We start from the raw sequence: 20,699 nt of genomic DNA, 5'->3' as shown, positions 1-20,699 counted from the left end.
ATCACCGGATGACAAGTTGATGCGCCCCGCTCCACAGCAAAACGCATCAGGCACAAATAAAAGACAGAAAACATCAAAGGAAATGAACCGACATGAACGATCGCGTGTTAAGTAATTTGGCAACACCTGATTGTTACTGTGGCCGTGCTCAGGAGGCAGATTACCGACCGCAAAAACAGTGGAGTGCTCGCTGCTTGCCGGCCGCATCAGTGATCAGTGCGTCACCGGATGACAAGTTGATGTGCCCCGCTCCACAGCAAAACACATCAGGCGCAAATAAAAGACAGAAAACATCAAAGGAAATGAACCGACATGAACGATCGCGTGTTAAATAATTTGGCAACACCTGATTGTTACTGTGGCCGTGCTCAGGAGGCAGATCTACAGACCGCAAAAACAGCGGAGTGCTCCGTGCTTGGCGGGCGCATCAGTGATCGGTGCGTCACCCGAGGACAAGCTGATGTGCCCTGCTCCACAGCATGCAGCAAAACACATCAGGCGCAAATAAAAGACAGAAATCTTTAAAGGAAATGAACCGACATGAACGATCGCGTGTTAAATGTGGCAACACCTGATTGTTACTGTGGCCGTGCTCAGGAGGCAGATCTACCGACCGCAAAAACAGCGGAGTGCTCCGTACTTGGCGGCCGCATCAGTGATCGGTGCGTCACCCGAGGACAAGGTGATGTGCCCCGCTCCACAGCATGCAGCAAAACACATCAGGCACAAATAAAAGACAAAAAACATTAAAGGAAATGAACCGACATGAACGATCGCGTGTCAGTGCCGACGCTCTGGCACAGCCTCCTCTTCGTCTCCGCACGGTTAAAGTTACCCTCGCGGTCTATACTGGCAAATCGAAAGTGAGACGATGACACAACCACCCCCCCATACTTGCTTGTTACCACATTCCACCCGGTCACATTAAGAGGCCGGCCTTTATTCACCTCCGCCGACTCCGACACCGGCCAAAATTGGAGACCCGGCCTTTAATTGAATACCGGCCTGTATTAGATGATTTACGGTATGTAAAGCATTTGAAGGATATGTGAACTGATTATTACACTGTGTTAGTGTTCGGTACTTGAATGTCGGGACGACATTACATTTTTGAGGGGAGAGTGTGAGAGAATAGAGATAACCCCCCTCTCTTTCTTTAATTTATTAGACTTCATTCCATTTCACTGCTAACCTTTTAGAAGTTCATTACAGCATTATTGTGATTCTCTATTGTACTAAATAACAAATGAGTAATACACATAAGACGTAAATTTCAATAAAGCGCGTAAAAAAATAGAAGAACAGACTTAGCCTCCTCTACTTTTTCTCTTTTTTGTTTTTCTTTCTTCACCTTTTCGTTTGCATCTTCAGTAAATCACGTCTTTACAGTTCACATTATTTTCCAAACAAGTACTCTTTCAAAGTCTCAAACTTTGTTTTTGGTACTGGCTTTGTGAATACATCAGCAGCCATGTTTTCTGTAGAGCAATACTCGATGTTTATCATTCCGTTTGTATGCTGATGTACAAAATGATATCTAATATCTATATGTTTGCTTCTGTGTCTGTGTGAGAGAATATAGATGACCCCCCCCCCCCCCCCCCCCTCTCTCTTTAATTGACTTCATTCCATTTCACTGCTAACATTTTAGAAGTTCATTATAGCTCGACTTCTCCCTGTGGACTTTTAATGAGTAAATGATGTAGTAACAACATTTCGCCACAAGGGGGCACAACGAACACAGTGAGTACTGCTGACCCAACGGTTCAACGGTTAATTCAGTGCTATTTGACTGTTGGAGAAGACGCTGCTCATTGCGCTCTCGTCTGTGTTAACAGGTAAAAAGGCACAAATAACACAATAACAGCAATGAAGGAGATTGGGTAGAAGTCCGGGGTAATGAGGGGAATGTTGGCCGTCTATCCCTGTATGTTTGTTTTGTAAAATGTTAGTTTTATATGGTAGCGTGAGTAAGCTAACAGCTAAGCTAACTTTTACCAGTTGTACCAGGACTTAGTGATGCTGCTATAAATGTTGTGTGCAACATGTTGTGTGTGTGTGTGTGTGTCTGTTCTTCTGTATCTGACTTGTTTTAAGGTCAAGCTGAGGATGTGAATGTTTATGTTAAGTGTTAAACAGTTCAACGGTTGCAGCCAAAGATGGAATAAAACCCGCAACAAAACACACTGAGTATTCATTCATGTGTGCAACAGAGATAAGAGAGGGTGAGAGGGAGAGAGGGAGTAAAAAAAATAAAAAACCCGACCGGAGCGGAGGTAGTGAGTGACTGATGCAGCACGTCAGCTCTGTCTTGTCAAATGCACCATGTAAGTTACGATAAAAGTACCTTTAAATATGCAACCGAAAAAGAGGCGAGCTGAAGAATACCTAGGGAAAACTGAAGAAACGTGAGCAACAGTGAAGCAATCACAGCAAGATCCGTTACGGTCTGTGTGTGTGCGTGGATGAGCCGGACGGACTGCGCTCCCGGCCGGCTAGAGAGTTTTGTGTGTAGGGAGGGGCGGGCGCTCAATGTGACTGGCCAATCACAGAGCGTGAAGACAGTCAGTTACCCAATGAGGATTTTCCTTCATCACGATTACAGATATTTACGAGGTTTACTCGTTTCATGCTCGTATTCGTCAAAAATGTTTATCTGTACCGGATACTCGTCTGAAACGAGTATCCGGCTCATCCCTACAATAAACCACACACATATAAACTTCTGATCATTCCATATCAATTTCAGACTTAAAATAATATATTGATGTAAACCACACCCACTTCTGGTTAAACCACGCCCACTTCAGGGTTATGCCACGCCCATTCCGAGTACAGATGCAGATACAGATAATTTAGTTGGTTGAACAGATACAGATACAGATAGTGGTGTACTCGCTCATCCCTATTTCAAACCCTCCCAGCGGGAACGGGAGCTCATTCCTGGGCTGGAGCCGGCCGGCAGCAGCGGGGTATTCATAATTTGGCAAATAAGTCACTTTGGTATATAAGTCGCAGGATCAGCCAGACTATGAAAAAAAGTGTGACTTATAGTCCGGAAAATACGGTACTTAATGATAAATGATAAATGACCTGCACTTGTATAGCGCCTCTCAGAGTAAGGACTCCAAAGCGCTTTACACTACAGTGTATCATTCATCCATTCACACACACATTCACACACTGATGGTGATGAGCTACAGTGTAGCCACAGCTGCCCTGGGGCGCACTGACAGAGGCGAGGCTGCCAAGAACGGGCGCCACCAGTCCCTCTCACCACCACCAGCAGGCAAGTTGTGTTAAGTGTCTCGCCCAAGGACACAACAGCAGAATTCTCTGTCCGGAGCCGGGATCGAACCTGCAACCTTCCGATTACTGGACAACCCGCTCAACCTGTTGAGCTACTGCTGCCCCTGCTGCCCCCCAATAGAGCTCCGGGAGTTGGCGTCTCTTCTCCCGGCATGCAACAGTTCAAATCGAAACGGCGCCATATTGGCATGCAGAAGCCGGCAGCTGGACTATTTGTTCTTGTCAGAAAACTCAATCAAATGGGAAATATGGTAGATTCCTGTTGTGCCCCAGGATGCAGAACAGACGCGGACGACATCAGGAATGAGCCATCTACAGGATTCCCCAAGATCCGGAGCGCCGCAAACGTTGGATCATTGTAATAAAACGCGCTAGTGACCGGGCTGAAATGAAACTGTGGGATCCCGAGAGAAAAGGTTTTCACTTATGCAGCGACCACTTCATATCAGGTACTTAAACCAACGTTTCCTCAACTGTGTATACTTATGTGTAAATCTGTTATTTGTCCATCCATCCATTTTCATCCGCTTATCCGGAGTCGGGTTACGGGGGCAGTAGCGTCGAGAGGCCCAGACTTCCCTCTCCCCAGCCACTTGGGCAAGCATCCTCCGGGGAAATCCCAAGGGGTTCCCCGGCCAAGTCCGGTAAGAAGTCCGCTCCGACAGCTTCTGGCGTTTTTAAAAAGTATCCCAGGGGCACGGTAAGGGTCGGAGATGTTTAGTCTATTTAATTTCTGACTGTATAAAATGATTTCTTCGGTTTGAAAGTGTGAAGTAAACTCCGACGAAGTAAAAGCCAAGCCGATCCCGTTCATGTTCATGTTTACGATCCGTGTTTGTTTACCTTTTTTCCTGCCAATTTGGCGCCTACTAACTGAGAGCCACGTGGGGTCCGGAGCTTTATGGTACTTAAAGGGTAGTATTGATCAAGAATTACATTTTAACAAAAGTGAGAAAAGCTTAAAACTTGAAGGATACAGTGATGCTGACTGGGCAGCTGATAAAGACGACAGAAGAAGTACTACAAGATATGTGTGGCAAGGTGGAGAAACGAGGGCCTGAGCGGGATTCCCAGACTCACGGGTGAGAGTCACGCGCACTAACCAGTCAGCCAAAGGGACATCTCCTAGGCCAAGTAGCCAGGGTGCATAATCAATCGGGACACTGTGACAGGATGCCCACACTGCCACATAATGTTTTAGTCTATTTGAAAAGGGTCCGATTGTATCATGGAAAAGTAGAAAACAACCTACATGTTGCCCAGTGTTTTACCAAGTTGTGGTGAATTCCTACACTCTTCTGTCATTTAATGCACCATGCCTAAGTCATGTGATGTTGATCACATGATCAAAGGCCTGCACTGGCTTCCTCCCTGCAGACATGTGGGGGATAGCCAAGTGACAGAGCTGTTGCAGGTCAGTACATCAAAAACCAAAGCTTTACTTATCTCAAATGCATTTGTTTGACATTCACTAAGATATTACTTGACTCAGACACCGACAACTGTGAGCTGGAGCCTTGTAGGGTCATCATGCACCATACAGAAGCTGGAATTGGTGAGTTTTAAGATGAGTGTGTTTGTTTGTGTCATATTAGCAACTAGCATGCTAGTGGGTTGCATGCTAGCAAATGCAATACCATGTATGATGAATGCTGTTTCAAACAATTGAGCATGATCCTGTTTTTAAATACCACCAATGAACTCAAAGCTAAGTTCTTGGTTGCTATTTTTGTGGAATACTAACTTTGTCCAAGCTATGTAGTATTTATCTAGCGGTATATTGGTTTGGATAAAGCTTTACTGATATTCTAAAATATTATGGGTTTGTATTGAATGTACAGTTTATGCACATTGATTTTAACACCATGTATTTATAAGAATTAATTGTGTACACAAGAAACGAAGGGAAAAAGGACACCTTATTTGCGATAAGATGTCTTACTAGTGCTGTTTGTTTAATACAGGCCAGGTGACCCTTTAAGGGTTTAAGGATGGCGAGCTAACGATTGGCCAGGGGCCAGAAGACCTCTCCTTCATCTTCCTACTGGTCTGGTAGGAAGTTGTCTCAGACAACGTTCTGTCCACCCCCAACTCCTTAATCAATTCTTGGATTCACACACCTCCCTTTTCAGTACTCTTTGACAAAGCACTTGGATAATTTTCATGGACACTCGGATCACATCCTGGACAATTAATTTGTTGTAAATCCATTGGGTCTTCAAGTCCTGCAAAGGAGTGTTAACTATTCAGGGGATCAGACCGAAGTCAGAGTGTTCCTCTAGAACGTTCACTAGAACTAGAACTTTCAAAGTGCACTTTAACTTATTTATCAGTGCTGCAGCAGTGGAACCTGTTAATTTGTGTTTATTTATTTTATTTATAATTATTCAATATATTGTCTTTGCAAACTATTTCAACATGTTGTGTATTCTTTTATTATTGACAACCAGCTCCAGCAGTTGTTCTTGAGTTCTGATAGTCAGTATACACTAGCCATACTTCATTTAACTTAATTCATTAGCGCTTCCAAAGTGTTACATACAGTTGCGCTATCAACATGTGAAGCCGAGTATATGGCATTAGCTGCCACAACTCAAGAGAGTATATACCTTGTACAGATACTTAAAGGGATAGATAATTGTAACAAACATGTACCCATCAGAATATACAGAAAACCAGGGGGCAATGGCATACAAGTACAGGAGGCTAAGTCTGTTCTTCTATTTTTTACGTGCTTTATTGAAATTTACGTCGTATGTGTATTACTCATTTGTTATTTAGTACAATAGAGAATCACTAGACATGCCTTTGAGTGTTGAGTATATTGTGTAACAAAGGCATGTCACGTGACTCGAGTGATGACATCACTTGAACTGTGCGAGCACCTGAATGCTATTTCAGCTGAGCATGTGCAACAAACAATCTGTGTGTTCTCTAACTCAGACCAAAAGGAGAAAGATGGCGATCTGTGTGTTTTCCTCTGGTGATTGTTAGCAGCTACACTGTTCAGCTAACCACTTTGGTGGCAGGTATCACGCTGAAAGATGTCTAACTTAACAGAAACGTACAATCCTGGAAAAATCTCATCCAATCAAAGTGCACGTCCTGTTCTCAATAATTGCATCGAAATCCCTCCATCAAACTGTGTGTGTGTGTGTGTGACACGATCGAGGTGCATGGTGCCACTAATATTAAAAGGAGATTAAATAGGTTCTAAAAAGGTTCTAAAACAAGGCAAGCAGTGTGACAGCCAAAGCAAATTAAAAAGGGAAATTTATTACAAAACCCTGATAATGACGCCAAGGAAAAAAATAGAGCGTTCAATCAAGTGTGCGCAGGGCTTCAAGGGACAAGGCGGTCCAGTCCGGCCCTGCTGAGCTCTCGACCAGGGAACCTCCAAGGCCGGCGTCATCGTCCTCACTGAGCCACAGGATAACTTCACGGCGGGTCTACTCCTCCGCCCGGCCACCGTGGGCACACAGAATTCTGGCAATAACAGGTCCCCGGCACCAGACCACACACCGAGCCACAGCAACTCCAAACACTGCCAGGCACTGCTCGATACTTACAAGCGGAGGCAGGCCTGTCTGCCGTGTTGCGCTCTGTGCCCTGGCTTCTCCAGCCTCAGATCTCCCTCCGCTGCTGCTGCTGCCCTCCGTGCTGCTGGTGAACCCCCTCCTCGGTCCAAGACCCCAACCGGACTCAGTGGCACCTGTACACGCGCCGCACATGTGTGGAGAGAGGGACACCCACAGTCATCCGCACTTTGCCGCCGTCCATCCTCCAGGACCGCGCTCCGGGTGCTCCTCTGTTCCGGCGGGGGGGGGGGGGGGGGGGGGTGTTCAGGCACATGTGTCCTCAAGAAACCATCCGGGGTGCGTCTCTGCCTCTTAGCGGGCTCTCCTGTCTGCCATCCTAGCTGTCTCTCCCTTGGTCCACGCATTCCTCCCTTTAAATAAAACCTGTCTGCTCTCGCCTCCTGCCTGCGCCTGTTCATTAACTGGCAGTCCAGGCAACACTCTGCCACAGGTGTAGATGATTGGGGTGATTAACACAGAATGGAACGCAATGTTGCACCAAATAAACTAAAAACACATCAATAAAAACATGCACATTAGAATATAAACAAGTAAAACATGCAAACAAATAAGAACATTACCACTCTGTGACATGTGCACATGCACACAGGCGTGTTGTGAGCTGACGTTGTGTTTTTGCACTACTTGGATGCAGCCATCCTTAAGGTGACAAAAAAGTATCCAAGTAACTTTTACTTTGAGTACATTTTCTTTACTGTACTTTTTACTTTAACTTGAGTAAAAATTTAGGCAAATATTTGTAATTGTACTTGAGTAAAAACCCATCAAAGTACTTTTTAGTACTCTTTGCACCTCTGCATTGGGTGCTTCCGATGGGCGGATAGAATCAGTCAGCAGGAGCTATCCACATTTATGATTATTCTAGATACTGAGGAGTGAACATCTCCTTTGTCTGGAGCCGTTTCTGTCTGAAGAGCACACACACAATCAGTTCATCGGTTATCCAGCTGTATGGCTAAGATTACGAGCTTGTTTAAGGTCTTTGGCTCTTCTAGAACTCTCAGACTGTTCTTTACCTGAAAAAAGACACTTTTCAGGGACAATTCCTACCTTTTGTTTACCTCCTCACATTATTAGAGTAATGCATATGAATTATTTGATGGTATGAAGCCATTTCCTGTCATGCTTGCAAATATTCCTGCCCATTATACAGATTTGTTATTTTAAAAATACTGAGAGGCACAATTTCAAACTGTCAGACTTCATTTTGGTATTTTCCAAGGCCGGAGGACTACAAGGACAAGGAGAGGTGAAAGCTGACGGTGGTAGCAGGGTGAATTGTTTTCTTCTTTTTCCAAGATGGCAGCCCTACCAGTCTTTTGTTTCTCTGGTAGTCCCTGACTGTTATACGTTTTTGTGTTTGTGTGCTCTAATAGTTAATACTTTCTTTCCATTTTTTAAAAATTTATAGTAGATGTTATAATTAACATTTTCAATTTTTTTCTGGAGTTTTTGATTCTTGCAATTTGGAAGATGATCCTGGATTGTTTCTCTACCTCAACCCTTGTTGCAGATGTAATGATTTAAATTACATGTTATTTAAAAAGCCATTAAGGCGTAGGATTCCATTGGAAATATGAAATCCACCTTATGGATCTGTGAGGTTATTTTAAACCAGAAAATTTGAACTGAAGGGATTAGATAACAGCTTCGTATTCACTCAGAGACAACAGAAGAGAGAGAGTCAAGTTAGAAAATGTATTAAAAACAAATTTAACTAGACTGACTTTAAACACTAAATGTATGGTGTAACTAATGTGGATGAGACGGTGAATGGATGACGTGTGATGTTGATCAGAACCAGCAAATCCGAAGAAGCGATTAGTTCTGATGGGAAATGAAGGTGATGTCGTCGCGTTAAGCTTTGGTTAGGAGGTCCATAACACATGAGACACCATTTGCCAGTCTACATACCCTGAGCGGAAGTCCCCGTCTACATCAGGAGGTGTAAAGGTCCAGCTTGACCTTATGGAGCCGAAGCATGTAGAAAAAGCCACGGCAATTGACCACCCGTCCTGGGATACGTCCGGGTCACGACAATTTGTTGGCGTCTGGTGAGACCCAAGCCTGGGTCTTGATGGTTCAGCTTTTATTCTGAAAGGAACTGTTGCAGCAGTTGGAACAGCAACAAAGTTTTCAGCTTTTCGTTGGTTCTTAATGGTTGAAGACGAGTATAGATCAGGATTGGCCACTCCGTCACTTTCTCTGGAACGCCTTGAACTGTCGTTAGAGCTGACGTGGCAAAGTTTTATACTTCGGATGTTCTGGTTTATTGTCGAATGAAAAATTACCAAACACCATCAAAACCACGCCTCCGTCAGATCTGTCAGATTCTGGTTGGATCAGTGAAAGTAATGTGTTATGTCTTTTAACACTACGTGAAATGAGTCCTGTTGGAACACTTAAAGTCACAGTACCTTTATATTCTATAGGATTATAATAAAGTAATTAGTGATTTGATTTCACAGATCTGTCACATCTTATTTATTGACTAACACTTTGATGGATTAGCTTTATTAAAATCGAGTTCTTTGATCAATTAAAAGAAAAGAGTTAATTCTTCATTCTTTTGTTGAGCTGAAAATAAGCAGGTTAGAAGGTATGCATGAGACCTTGAGACCATATCTCATGCAGACTAGTCTTGTGCAGAGGAGGGAAAAAACAGTCATTGCATTCCGTTACACCAAGAACACACGATCCCCCCCGACTTGTATCTAGAACATGGAACTAATAGCAGTTCCCTGTCAGCCGAGCGAAGGGCCCTTGATGGAGCATGCCTGTTCAAAAGGCTGGCCAACTAAGGTGGAGCAGTTCCCTTAAAAGCCTTATACACCAGAATTAGCACCTTAAAGGGAGCCAGCGTAGAGATGCCAGCACACACGTGATGCTTTTAGGTGGTTTCCTACTGAACTTGTGGTTTGGCTGTTAAAAACCCTAACACTAACACAATTCCCAGGAGTGTCACAACTATGTGAGTAAATTATGATCAATGATAAATGATCAGCACTTGTAAAGTGCCTTTAAGAGCCAGAGGACTCCAAAGCACTTTACACTACAGTGTATTATTCATCCAGTCACACACACATTCACACACCGATGGTGATTAAGCTACGATGTAGCCACAGCTGCCTTAGGACACACCAAGGGAGGTGAAACAAGTAAGTAAACTCACCATGATCCTGAGCAGTATAAAAGCCTTGTGTTTGTGCAGTCAGCAGGACAAATGATATTATTACTGCAGTCAGAAACAAGCTGTTAGTCTGGAAGCTGTTCTGGTTCAACAAAATCACTAAAGTACTCACAGATGTGTCTGCACAGAGCTGGAGCCTCCATTGGTGCTCAGTACCGATTGTTGAAGGTTTCACACTCACTTATGCATTTGAGCTTCCCCTTCCTGTTTGGATTATTTTTGAAGTGGATGATGTACAACAGGGCAAAAACGTAAGTGACAGGCCCTGGAAACCAATAAATAATACATAAATAGTAAAATATCTCAACAACTAAACCTCAGATATTTTTGTACCCTTCAGTTCTTTATTCTATTGTTATTCCATGGACAAATGTGTTATTTAAGATTTAAATGTTTAATAAAATATTTAGTATGTATTTATTTGGCTCTTTGGATTGAATATTATATTTTGATTTTTATGTATTATAAAGTTAAGTTTGTTGAGTTAGAATGCACAATGTAGTTTGATAAGTAATTGAGTAAGGCTTTCTTGATCTTGAGTTGAGTTGACTAAATGGATGGTGGGGCATTGGTTAAACTAATTATCTTAAGTTAATGTAACTTTTGTTATTTGTATATTCAACTTAAATCTTTAATTTCATCCCATTAAGGCCTTAAGTATATTGAACATACTCAGCTGCATCAATTCAACTAATTCTTCATTTCTTAAAAAATTTAAGGCAACGGGTTACCTTGGTTTTTTTAAGTAGACTGAACTTATCGGGGTTTACAGTGCATGTGCACATGCTTAGTCACGTCCGCATTCCAAAGACAGTATTGAACAAAGGCGTCCTGGCTGGGGCAGACGGAGTGGATTGTAGGGGAGTGGAGCCGATGCTAGTACATAAGTGGCAATAGAAAGCTATAGATGACGCCAAGGAGGGTTTTTCCATAATTTTAACAGTCAATGGTTTACCCCACTGCATCCAGAACCCGCTGCTAGCTGTGATTCTACCAAAAACATATAATAGTTTCTGGACAAAGCAACATCCACTTCACTCACATTTCTAAATAATTGAAAATGGGAGGTTACCACCACCGCAGTTTTGGCCATGTCACATGTCTCGTCATGCCCAGACAATCCAAAAATGGGAAAAGAGGTGAAGCTGAGGGTGGGGCTTTGAGGGTGGGAACAAATCATGGAACAAATGAACCAATGTAGCTACTAGCTAGCTGAGCTATCCCCAAAGCTAGACGAAACTAGGGCAGCTGACCTGCGTGACTGCCTGGGTTATTGTGGTACACAGATGATTTTCGTGTTTTCGGTGTATCCATGTTCATATGCATGACCTAGCTCAGATGTTTTTTGTGTGATTTTATTGTGCATTGTGACTTCCAGTTGATTTAACTTTTTAGCATTTTTTATCTCAGATGTATTTCATTAGTTGTTTGCTTTGCTCGTCTATTTCCCTGATTGTACAGCATTTTAGTGGATTTTATTGTGTATAAAGAGCTCTCTATATAAATCTGGATAGGATTGGATGCTGTAAGACACACCTGGACATGCATGGGCAAAAAACACAATCAGTCCCAATGGCTGATAGAAATGTTCTATTGTGAGTTTTAAAGAACATTTCGTAAAGGGATGAAAAAATAAAGTGGGAATTCAATTATTTAAGTTCAAATTTTAAAAATAAACAAATCACAGACTGAGAGGATAACGAATGTCTACATTAGAAGTCGTGATAACTTGATATTTTCCATCTTGAATCCTAAAAGGTCAGAAATGTTTTTAATTGAAGTAATGACCTGAAAAGTTCTACATTCTTGAGCTTTTAATGAGATCAGTCAATAAAAACAACAAAATACACAAAAGGATAAACCTGTTAAAGTGGCAGTAAACATTTTTTTTTCTCTCTTGGGTGTCATTGATGGTTCAGAGTAAGAAGCTGCTCCTTCAGTCAGGACTGAGTTCGTTTTGCCGTTTGTGAAGGAACAGCTCTCGGGAGACAACAGGAAGTGATGGGTTGTTTGTTTTTTCAGCACCATTAGATGGCAGTTATTTCAGTCTGTGTGGGCGGGGAGCTCAGATGTGTAAACTGAGAAGAGGAAAACCACATTACAGGCTCATTAGCTGATTCTGGCGTGGAGACCCAGGATGGAGTTCTTGGTTTTTGTTGCCACATGGGGCTGTTGTTACACAGCGGGGGCAACAGGGAACACCACTGTTCCTCAACACACTGAAAGGCTGATGTGATGCTGCAGTTTCAGACTGTTTTAGGGTTCATGTTGGATTTGTAGAGCTTGTTGTGAATTTGGTTTGTGACCATCTAAGATCTCTTTTATTCAGCATTTCTTTTTGAGACTTGAGTGGAGAATTACAAAAGAAAAACCACCAATTAACCCTCGTCTGGATCACAATTTTAAAGGGAGTGGAGTCTCCCTCTTATCCTGGAGGCTGTGTTAGCTAGAGGCTCCCAGTCAGACCTCAGAGTGATTAACACACCCTGATTAAGGAGGACCTCAGCAAACAGGACATGGGATAGGAAAACAAGGGCACCCTTCAGGAACAAGGCTCAGGTGGGAGATTATTAAAAAAAAATCCTCTCCAAGCACAAAGCCGCTGTAGGGACCCGAGACAAGAGACAATAATATAAAGAAAAAACACTCAGTGCTCCCTTTAACTAAAGCTCATACACACGTCACCCAGAAGTGAGTAAACCCCCCGACAAACTCCTACAGCGGATACTCTAAAAGAAACTAGCCTCCCAGAGACAGCACTGTGCTTAACGCTAACCACCCGACTCAAACAAGTTTACTTCCTTCCCCCTCTGGAGAAAGACGATTAGTAATAAGATAAACCAGCAAACGGTTTAATAAAAGAACTAGAAAATATTTAATAAAAGAACTGGAAAAACAGTAGCAGGCTAAGGTCTGTGAACAAAACACGCATTGTTAGTCCTATTCTAACGAAACATAAAAATGCTGTGAATGTTATAAACCAGTACCTCATCGGCCGACCGCTTGCCAATGAAAATTCCGGCTGTTCACCCCTCAGTCCTGCTCACACTTCATAAAGAGGAACCGATTAAAAATATAACCGTTAACTAAACTGAAGCAAAGCCAGGTCACTCACCACTTAGCCGCACCCACGTCCGCACCCAAAGCGAAGCATTCAGCTTTTGCGGCTAGACCCCAGCTGCCCTAATTATAGCAGCCCTCTGATTACACACCTGGCCTCCCCTGTGTCAGCGGCATGACGGGTATAACCAGAATAACTTCCAGGAACTCAGGTGACCCGGTTACATCAAGGTTCTGGAGTGGCCTAGCCAGTCTACAGACATAAATCCAATAGAACATTTTTAGAGGTAGCTGAAACTATGTTGCTCAGGAGCAGCCCCAAAACCTGATAGATCTAGAGGAGACCAGTGTGGAGGGGTGGGCCAAAACCTCTGTTGCGGTGTGTCTAAACCTGGTCAAGACCTACCGGAAACGTTAGATCTCTGTAATTGCAAACAAAGGCTTCTGTACCAGATATTAACAGATTTTCTCAGGTGTTCGAGTACTTGTGCAGCAGTGCAAAACAAATAAATCACACAATGTGATTGCTTGCAAAAAAAAAAAAGAATAAATTATATGGTGACTGTCTCAGCAGGAATGTACCTACTATATGAATTTCTAAGTGGGAGAACTTGCAAAAATGGCAGGGTGCTCAATTACTTATGTTCCTCACGGTACATCTCCATTATTTTGTTGTATGATAAAACATTTTTGTTTTACTTTGACCATGTCACCAGTGCACCAGCATTTTGCTGAGGTAATTATTAATTACCCTATGTATTATAAATAACAAATATATGTGATGTAAGATGCTGCTGGTGCACCAAACACACACAACCTAACTGTTCATGTTTGAGATTTGCATCTTAAACTGACCTTTTAAAAGCATCAGAGATTTGTTTTGTTTCAGATTGTGTGTTCATAAGCAGCTGATTGCTGGTATGTCTATTTTTTCCGCAGCACATTTATCAAATCAGAAACTTATGAAACAATCGTGATGTTCTGACAGATTATCTGATGCCTTCTACTGATGTATTTTTTGTCTCTGTTAAAACGATAAACATGTTTTTCAGTGGAGGTATAACTTTTATCGGAGCTATGTAAAGACCTCAACCACCAGGCTGAAGGTCTCTGCTCCCTCTCTACCCATCCAGCCCTCTATCTACCTAGCCACCACAGCTGCGTCGGGGCACACTGACAGAGGTGAGTCTGCTGTACACAGATGCCACCGGTCTCTCTGAACACCACCAGCAGGCAAGGTGGGTTAAGTGTCTTGCCAAAAAACATGACAGCGGCATACTGAGCAGGGCTCGTTCTTGCAACCTTCAGACTACGGGGCGAGCTCTTAAAGAGCAAGTAACGTCTAAATTAACTTTTTTTTGCTGATGAACTGTATAAATGAGTGTCTAATAGTGTTTTAAATGTGTGCATTCTTTATTTTAGCATTTTGGTGCATTTTCTTTAAAAATTAAAAATTCTGCCTAAATACCACAGTATAGCGCCACCTTCAGCTTAAAATATAGAATTTGACTCATTTTGAATCAATTTTAGCCAATGGCTAAAGAGTAAGATACTATTTAAACCAGTAGAGTACTACGTAGCAGCTCTGTGTCAAAGTTATAAAAGGATCGAGCGTCTCGGCCACGCCTTGTGGCGAGTTGGGAGTTGGATTTGCAAGCGAGCGTAGGAGGTTAGTGGTAGTTCAGCCTTAGCATATAGCGTTAGCATATCCTAGTCTTTAGCATAGCTTTTAGTGTTAAACATACTTATTTAGTGTTAGTTTGGCTGTTGGATATTGTAGTTTAGTTAGCGTTTGGCTGTTAGTGTAATTGGGAAAGTAGTTTGGGTTTAGTGCTCCATATTGTGTTAGTATGGTGAGTAGGTGTAGTGTAGTATGGTTGCAGTGGCTCTGTGGACATTTTACCCTCGATTCTGCACGTCTCCGTTTGAAGAGGGAGGCTGTGCCCACCGTGGCTCTTCCGCAATTTAGATGCAGCCCACCGACTCTGCTCCCCCACCACGGCGGGCTCCAGTCTGAGGTGAGTACGCTAAATAAACGTTTTAACATCTTCTAAAGACAATTCCCTACCTAAATGCAAAGTCTGAGAGACGTGGTTCACTTCCTTTAGCTAGTCAGTCGGCAGTTCTGCAACAGTGGCTCTAACTGACGCAGCACTAGTTGACACACAGCATTACAGTGTGAAATCCAGCTTGTGACCCGGTTCTGTAAGGAACTCCGTTCAGGAGGTCACATTTCAGGCTCTCCACATCATATGTGACTGACTTTTACATTATAACAACGATCACACACTAGGAATGTTATAAAGCGCCTTTATAGGACAGTTTCTTTTGTATATTATCTGACTTTATAAACTCCCAACAACAATGTGCTTCTATTTTTTTTTTCAGGCTAAATCTACCCAAGACACTGGCTGTCAGACTGATTTAGCTGCAAGAATGTACTTGTCCAGGCTGACGTGAAGCCTTACCCGTAGCAAAGGTGAATTATTTTTAATAATCTTCTATGTAAACATTTTATTATTACCTTCTAGTTTTAATCTGTTTTACAGATTATTGTTACCCGTGATTTTATGCTCTTTTAAACATTCATAAATGTGCTGCTTCTTTGTCTTTACATAGCCAGCCAGAATGGAGTTCACAGCCGCAGTGTGTCTTGTGACACAGGGACCATGATGGAAATTCATCTTCCAAAAAGTCCCAGAGCAGCGTCTACACCCCTGAAAAGACCAAGATGTGAGGTGTCTGCTGTTGATTCCAGCTTCCACCTCAGTGACAGTGCAAGCTCAGTGAACTGTTCAAGGTAAAAAAAAATTAAAACATTTCAGAATTTTTAAGATATTAACAATTAAATAAGTATGTGATTACATCATGACATCATGAAGGAGGCTACTGATTCTGCCCGTGACACTTGGTGGTGACGTGTGAGCTGATTCACCTGTAAAATAACTATTACATTAAATATTTTGTTTTTGCTATCAAAAGTAAGTTAACTAATAACCTGCATTATTGCAGGACACTCAGCAAAATATGGACTCTACACCATGAGGAAGGCACACGTTAATACTTATAAGAGCACATAAGGTGAGCAACACCACATATTATTGTACACTGTCCTGGATTTGTTTTCTTTCTGCATCTCATCATTAGCCTGGCTGATCACCTGATAACTCTGTCATCTGGTTATGACAGCATGAGGATGTCCTCACACACCTGTAACCTATCAGCTCATCTGGCAGAATAGAGATAGAAGAGACAACACCACATCTCCTGTTCCTGGTAAGCCTTCAGCCATCCTTCGATGACTGAGAACCTCCATCAGCTCTGTCTCTTGTCTGCCTACTATTATTATAATAAATATTGTGTTTGACAAGTTTTTTGTGCTGCCAAATATCTCATATAGATTCCAGTTTTGATATTTTCATGGATATTTAAAAATCACATTAATTATCACATTTTTGTTGCATGTTTAACTAGCTCTATTGTGATGAATTAAACTAGCACATCTCCGTTAAAAGCTCGTTTTAATTTCAAGCATGTTTAAGTATTTATGGACATGAACAAAAACAGGAAATATATAAATTGAGATTTATTTAATTAATATAACAAATAAGGGGGAAAGAGTCATTGTAAGGCACATTCTTCTGGAAGCTCCTGATCCTGACGACACCAGAGACCAGCTGCTGACACCAGAGGACCTAGAACCAAGAGAGCAGCTGTTATCAGTAAATAAATAAATCAGGGCAGTTTTAGTGGGCTGAACACATTACAGAATAATTTTCTCATGGGGTATTTTCATAACTTTCTATGCAGCAGACTGTAACTTGAGCCCAGGGCTACCGGAGAGCTGCTATCCAGCACGTTTCAGTGGATTTTCCTGCTTTAACAGGTTAGATTAGCTGTTAAGCAGCTCAGCTATTTGTTGCTGATTAAAACCAGGTGTGTTGAAGCAGATAAACCTCTAAAACATGCTGAATACTAGCTTTTTAGGGCCGTGGAGCCAAACCCTGCAGCTAATCCAATGCTATGGCTAACGGCTACTTACCATTCAGAGCTGGTTCTGTTGGGTCGGTTCCGCTAGTTTCAGGCAACTACAAGCTCAAAACAATAAGGCTCAGGTCCGCTTGTCTCCTCCAAATAGACTTGGTCCCTTTCTTCTCGAGTGTCTGGGTAAGGAGGGGGAGAAACGTCCTCCACTTCTAATAACTGCTCAGAGTGAAGGGAGCTAGCTTCATCTAGTTAGCCATCGTCTTCGTCACTGCCGTGGCTCCGCCCTCCCGGTCCTCCAGGCAACGCCTACTAATGTTGCAGTTTTTAAAATTGATACGTGGGTGGAGAAGGACTCCGAGGCTCACTTGACCTGCTCTTTAAATTCTGTACCACCGTCACTGTTGTCAAAACAAACAAGTAATGAATCACTGGACAAGAATAATCTGCTTCTTTCTTTATTTATGCTTTTAAATTTTATTTTTTTACAAAAACACAATAAGTAGTTTAATTTTTACAACCAGACTGAAAACTGAGTGATTTTGATTCATGCTGACTAAACGTGAGACCACAGATGGTGGCAACATAATGGACTGGAAGTAAAAAGGGGAAATCCTGAAGCTCAGGGTTTAACTGTCCACATCCTCCTTCTGCTAACCTCCATCACTTATCTATAGATTCAACAACCAATCATGAGGAGGGATAGTCTGATTGTCACTGAACCACTTGACAACATCTTGGTAATTAAAAAGAACTTGGCTTTGTGAAATTATGTAAACATTAAAATTTCCCCAGAGACTGATGTGGAATGTGCCTGGCTGTGCTCTCATCAAACCAACCTCGAACAAGGCAGTCATCAACCAGCACAGCATGATTTGGTCTTACATGTTTCTTCCAGACTCGTGGGGTTTCCCCCTGTGACCTCTGTTACTGGTCTGCTAACAGTCTAACTCTCCAGTCCATTATTTTGTTTAAAGCCAAAGGGGTCAGAAACAAAGTGGAACATCCGTGGACTCCCTGAGTTTCTGCACAAGCTGGTGAATGGCCTGTATTTCATATAGTGCCTTTTAGAGGCCCATAACCCCCCAAGGTGCTTTCTAACGCAATCAGTAATTCACACATTCACACCCTGATGGTGAACTACAACATAGCCACAGCTGCCCTGGGTTTGACTGACAAAGGGGAGGTTCCCGAACGCTGGCGCCACCAGTACCTCTGACCACCGTCAAATGCGGGTTAAATGGCTTGCTCAAGGACATAATGACAGCAGCATGTTGAGCGGGGCTTGAACCTGCAACCTACTGATTATGGGGAGGACATTTAGCTCCTCTGCCACCATTGCCCCACTATGACGAGTTATTCACGGTTTCAAATCAATCAAATCAAATCAAAGATACTTTATTAATCCCAGAGGGAAATTAGAATTTCAGTACACACAATTCAGAGATCAGACATACATGGATGGGCAAGTCACATGACAAGAATTGGTGACTGTGGTCATTCGCAACCAGAGTCACGCTACCTTAATAGAGATAAGAGGGTAACATGGGGAATTCATTCGGGAGGAGGGACAAAAAGGCACTTCACAGCCACCCTCCCACCAAAACACCTCAAACAGATATGTAACAGACTTCAGACAACACAACATGAGACTCCAATAGGAAAGGGGGGGGGGGCTGAGCTGGGATCCTGTTTCCCCCAGCGAGAGCAGCCATCTACGCCGCTCAGCCACTGTAGTCACAGGTTGGAGGGAGATCTTGGGAGAAGCGCAGAGCACATTGACTCCTGCAGGTGGATGATCTAGCCAGGCTGAAGTCCACCAATCCCAAGGCGGGGTGGGGTGGGGATGGGGGGGTAGGTCGGGTTTTCACAGCATCTGTCTGCATTCCTTCGTGGGGGTTTGTAGCCGCTCAAGGCTGCTAGGGCGTCAGATTCGGATAACAAGACTTTGTTTGGGTCAGGCTGTGATAATTTTTCTGTCTGCCTTCAGTCTTTAAACTGATCATTCCAGTCCTTCAGTGAAGCTAATTTGGGTTTTTAAACTGGTCCATACCATCCGGTGACCCTCTCTGAGATGACATCCATTTTGCGCACTAATACCAGTATCGCAGCAAGAACATTGTCCAGCTTACGATTCACCTCGAGTAACGTCCCAGTCTGTGAAGTCTCCACACGTACGGTGCTTTACTTGGGTGCAGGCCGCCCTCTAATCACTCCTGTCTTCCCAAATTTCCAGAAAATCAGATATCCTCCCATTCCAATCAGGAGAAATCCAGTGATCATCAGACCGAATATCCACACGTCTTCGACATCCTCAATGGACAGCTGGGAGAGGCATATGATCTTCCATTCCCTTCAGGAATCCAGCATATACCCCACCGGGTGTGTCCCCTGTGGGCATGTGGGAGCTCCGTTCTCATTGTTGAAAAAATCTTATCAATCGCGTTGAATGACCAAATCCATGGTGAAAAATAGGGGTTTTCAGAAGAAATGCAGAGAAGCGCTCTGTGGGCAGACAGGACAAAGAGCCTTGGGAAAAAAGATAAGGGAGCAAAAAGAGAAGTGTCGGTACTCCGCGAGTGCCAGGAAGAAAGGTTTTATTTTATGAATGTTTTTGGTCCTAAATAACTTGTCTAAATGGGGGCTGCATGGTGGTGCAGTTGGTATTGGCTGAATGTCTGTGTGTCCCTATGATGGACTAGAGACCTGTCCATGGCCTCTCTGGCTCTGGCCCGTGTTGACCCTACTGAGGAAAGGTTGTAAAAATGAGTGAGTGAGAGTAATGCATGCATTTTGTTGCCATTTTCTGTTGTTCCACAGGAAAAACCAAACAGTACAGGCCTCCTGCTATAGAACATAGGTTAAAGGTTATTAAAGGTCTGCAGTTGGGGAATACAGAAGACAGAAATAGCATGTAATTAAAAAAGCTGCTGGACAAAAAGCTAGGAAGAAAAAACTCATACAAACTCAGGTCCAGATGTACCAACTATATGCTGTGCTTTGTCTTTTGCACTTCATTTGCACCTACTCTATGCACCTTCTCAGCCTCCAACTGGATTCCTTTAAAGGTGTGGAACTCTGAAAAAACATTTTTTAAGTATTACTTCACTCTTGAGTTGCAGGCTGAGCATGAAAATAGTCTCCTACACCTATCTCCTGCATCATCTTCTGATAGAAATTTGATGGTGAAAATGTAGTATTAGAAAATCCTGATAGATCTGCGTCACACTGTCACTTATCATTCATGAACTCACCCATCTTGACTCACGACGGGTAAGGCTGTTGTTGGTTTAGCGTCTAGGAAACAGCTGAGATTGTCTCGATTAGTATATGCTAACCATTAGCATTACCAACTCCGTCACATGGCAGAAGCTTCTCCAGGCTTGTGTTATTTGTGGAAACAAAACATCCATGTTGCAAGTCAGTGGAAGTCACATCACTGTTATCCAATCCAGGGTGAGATGTCCAAGTGTCAGGAAATAAGACTCCAAAATCTGCTGTCTGAAGCTCAGCTCGGATGTGGTTGACTTTTATGTCCTAGAAATGGCGCACCGGTA

At 42.9% G+C, this 20,699-nt stretch overlaps 1 long non-coding RNA gene across 1 annotated transcript; it reads left to right on the top strand.

Annotated features, from left to right (window-relative positions):
* The first annotated feature begins 1,619 nt into the window (after positions 1 to 1,619).
* On the top strand, positions 1,620 to 7,130 carry LOC139069576 (uncharacterized). The gene is made up of 3 exons (XR_011520252.1): positions 1,620 to 4,723; positions 4,802 to 4,864; positions 5,274 to 7,130. It is a non-coding gene; the product is annotated as an uncharacterized lncRNA (long non-coding RNA).
* Positions 7,131 to 20,699: the final 13,569 nt, after the last annotated feature.

The sequence above is a fragment of the Nothobranchius furzeri genome, chromosome 1 (genome assembly GCF_043380555.1).
Source record: "Nothobranchius furzeri strain GRZ-AD chromosome 1, NfurGRZ-RIMD1, whole genome shotgun sequence".
Classification (NCBI taxonomy): Eukaryota; Metazoa; Chordata; class Actinopteri; order Cyprinodontiformes; family Nothobranchiidae; genus Nothobranchius; species Nothobranchius furzeri.
This window is presented reverse-complemented; position numbering and strand designations above follow the sequence as displayed.